Source organism: Neophocaena asiaeorientalis, unplaced genomic scaffold, assembly GCF_003031525.2.
Source record: "Neophocaena asiaeorientalis asiaeorientalis breed wild unplaced genomic scaffold, Neophocaena_asiaeorientalis_V1.1 scaffold36, whole genome shotgun sequence".
In the NCBI taxonomy this organism is placed as follows: domain Eukaryota; kingdom Metazoa; phylum Chordata; class Mammalia; order Artiodactyla; family Phocoenidae; genus Neophocaena; species Neophocaena asiaeorientalis.
In genome coordinates this window covers 7,664,732-7,668,492 of record NW_020174149.1, presented here as the reverse complement: position 1 = coordinate 7,668,492, position 3,761 = coordinate 7,664,732, and the positions used below count along the sequence as shown (strand labels likewise).

General features: G+C 43.5%; 1 pseudogene; it reads left to right on the top strand.

The window, feature by feature from the left end:
* The first annotated feature begins 234 nt into the window (after window positions 1-234).
* On the top strand, window positions 235-570 carry LOC112406331 (protein FAM32A pseudogene; annotated as a pseudogene).
* The last annotated feature ends 3,191 nt before the right edge of the window (window positions 571-3,761 follow it).

The window sequence follows — 3,761 nt, the reverse complement described above, 5'->3', positions numbered from 1 at the left end:
CTCTTTTAGTATCTGATTATTCTCCCTAAAAGGTCCTTAAGTAGCTCTACTTGGAGCAGAAGCCCATCCCTGGGCCAATAGCTGACTCCAGAGGTCTGGGATACTCCAAATGCTCAGCCTGGACCACCTGCCCACCCCTGTGATCATTTAGAATAGGGAGCAGGTGTTCTCTGCCCCAAGCACAATGCTCACTGTTTTCATGAAAAGGCAGTCTTGAAACTTCAGCAGGGCGCCATGGAGGCCTACGAGCAGATCCAAAAGGAGCCCCTGCAGCTGAAAGGCGTGGCAGAGCTCAGAGTGACTAAGCGGAAGAAGAAAAAGAACAAAGACAAGGCGAAACTCCTGTAAGCGATGGGAACAAGCAAAAAGAACGAGGAGGAGAAGTGGCGCAGCCTGGACAAGCGGACGCTGGCCCAGGTGGCCTCTGAGAAGAAGCGGGAGAAATGGCAAATGGAAAGGATCCTGAAGAAAGCATCCAAAACCCACAAGCAGACAGTAGAAGACTTCAACAGACACCTGGACACACTCACGGAGCACTATGACATTCCTAAAGTTAGCTGAACAAAGTAGCCTCCCCATCCAGGGTACGGAGTAGCATCGAGGCAAAGTTGGGATTATGTTTGGTGCCTTTGGCATTTTCTAGAAATATTCTCTTACACACATCTTTACGTCGTCTGCTTGAGACAGTGCTTTTCAAAACTGTTATGTCCTCATTCTGGAACTTGATTAAAGTAAGACTGTCCTTTTACTCTATTTTGATTTCTCGGTAGGACGTAGAAGAGAAAGCTTTTTAGCTTGGAAAGTTTACCCAGAGATTAAGGTTATATTTCTGTGTAAGTGCTGTGGAAAAGTGTTTTTACCCCTGAGTTGCATCTGACTCTTTGACAGCCAGCCAGCTGGCTTTGCCTAGATGAAACCAACTCCAGAGACAAGGAGCTAATGCCAGCATGGCCTGCAGCACGTAGACCGCTGTAGGGCCCTGCAGGGGCTGCCTTTCCAAGCTCCCTCTAGCTTGGGGCTCATGCTCTCCCGTCCAGGGTCCAGGGAAGCCACTTGTAGCTTCGTGGCCTTCAGACTATCTCCTCAGCCACCTGGCCACTGAGACGATGTGGCCTGGGAAACAGAACAACCACCTAAGGCAAGGATGGAACGTACATCTTGTCCCTTTCTGAAGCTGTGGCCAGTGTGTAGCCTCTTTCCCCAATGTCCCCATCCCAGACATGTCTAGTGGGTGTTGCCATGGCAGACATTGCCAGTTGAGCACAGAATTCTTTGTAATGGAACCCAGACCCAACCTGCCTTCCTACCCTCCACCCTGGGCTCCAAGCAGCTCCCTGGATTTATTTAGAGTTGGCACATAACATGTTTGGCATTCCTGGCCTCAGGACACCTCAGGGGTGATGGGACCAATGCAGAGCTCCAGAACAGACAGATGTGGGTGCAGTTGAAAGGAAGGACTGAGGTTCCTATGCTGGAGAGCCAGGATCTTTGAGGGCCTATGTGTACCCACAAGATGAAGATCAAATTGCATATGCTATTGGGAGAAAGTGTGTTGACACAGATGCTGAAAGAATAAGAAAGTCAGAAAAGAAAAACCAAGGGTTGGGTTTGGGACTGTCATATGTGAAAGGCAGAATAAAACAAAAAAGTTATTAAAAAAAAAAAGAAAAGGCAGCCTTGTTTAGCAGAAAGAACACTAGATTGGTATTCAAAATACCTTGGTTTTACTTCTGCTCTGCCACCTCCTAACTGTGTGACCTTGGGCAGGCAAGTTCACTTCCTCAGACACCAGTATTTTGTGGTATAGAATGAATGGGTTGGATTAGATGATTCCAGACTTAAATGTCTATAAATGTGTTTCATTAATTCAGAAAGAATCAAGGTTTATTTGTCTGTTTGGGGGCTCAAAACAAGATGTAGAAGTAAGTTCTAGTAGTCCTAGTCAATAACAGAAACTTATTCAAGCTAGGTTAAGCAAAAGAAAAAAAAGTCAGGAGAACTTTGTACAAAAATCCGGAGTATCTCACAGAACCCAAGGACAGAAGTGGACGTCACGAAAGCCAAGCAGCAGGAACTAGAAAACTACCAGGAACTATTAGTTTCTCTCAGTCTCTGTCTCTCCCTCTCCCTTCCTACCTCCCTCTTGCTCTCTCTCTCTCTCTCTAACCAGATCACTTTTTTACCCTTTTCCCTTTATTTTGCACATCAGCTCCATTCTCCTCTTTAAATGTCTACTTTCTCTGTTTCTCCCGGCATGTGGATGAGAATGGTTTTCCATGATGGCAGGTTCTGCTCTTCAGTTTCCATAACCCTCATTCCAGCTAAAAGGCACAACACAATCATCCCTGAAGCTCACCTCCGAGTCTAATTGCCTCACCTCAGGTCAGGTGTCCATTCGTGGCCAGCAAAGCAGGGTCATCAATCATAAATATGGCTGCCTCATGGAGATGGAGATGTTCTCAATGAAATGGGGGTACTGAACTGGGAAGACACCCCCAAAGGTATCTATTTCAACAGTTAGGCTATTTTTTTTTTTTTTTTACCGACAAGTGCAAGGTACTATTGTTAAGAAAGGAGAGCGCAACAAGAAATAACAAGTGTCGGAGAGGATGTGGAGAAAAAGGAACTTTTGTACACTGTTGGTGGGAATGTAAATTGGTGCAGCCACTATGGAAAACAGCATGTAAGTTCCTTAAAAAATTAAAAATAGGGCTTCCCTGGTGGCGCAGTGGTTGGGAATCCGCCTGCCAATGCAGGGGACATGGGTTCAAGCCCTGGTCCGGGAAGATCCCACATGCCGCGGAGCAACGAAGCCCGTGTGCCACAACTACTGAAGCCTGCGTGCCTACAGCCCACGAGCCGCAGCTGGAGAAAGCCCGCGTGCAGCAACGGGAATGCAATGCAGCCAAAAATAAATAAATAAAATAAATAATAAATTAAAAAAAAAAAAAATTAAAAATAGAACTACCATATGATCCAGCAACTCCATTTTTCGGTATTTATCTGAAGAAAATGAAAACACTAACTTGAAAAGATATATGAACCCTCATGTTCATTGCAGCATTATTTATAATAGCTAAGATATGGAAGCAGTCTAAGTGTCCATCAATGGATGAATGGATAAAAAAGATGTCATACACACACAGACAAATATACACACACAATGGAATTTTATTCAGCCATGAAAAAGAAGGACCTCTTGCCACTTTTGACCACATTGGATGGATCTTGAGGACATTATGCTAAGTGAAATAAGACAGACAGAGAAAGACAAATTCCATATGATCTCACTAATATGCTGAATCAAAAAAACAAGTAAAACGGCTCGTAGATACTGAGAATAGATTGGTGGTTGCCAGAGGTGGCGGGGGGGGAGTGGGTGAAATGGGTCAAAGTGTGGTCAAAAGTACAAACTTCCAGTTATAAAATAAATAAGTCCTGGGGATGTACAGCATGGTGGCTTCAGTTAATAATACTGTATTGTATATTTGAAAGCTGCTAAGAGAGTAGAGCTTAAAAGTTCTCATTACACACACACAAAAATTGTAGCTACATGTGGTGAATGATATTCACCAGACTTATTGTGGTGATCATTTCACAACACTTGTATATACAGAAATCAAATAATTACGTTGTACCCCGAAAACTAACATAATGTTATATGTCAATTATATCTCAATTTTTTAAAAAGGAAAAAGAAAGAACTTTACAACTATAAGGCTTTTAGATAGATAAACATGAGTTAAAAAAAAAAAAAACTT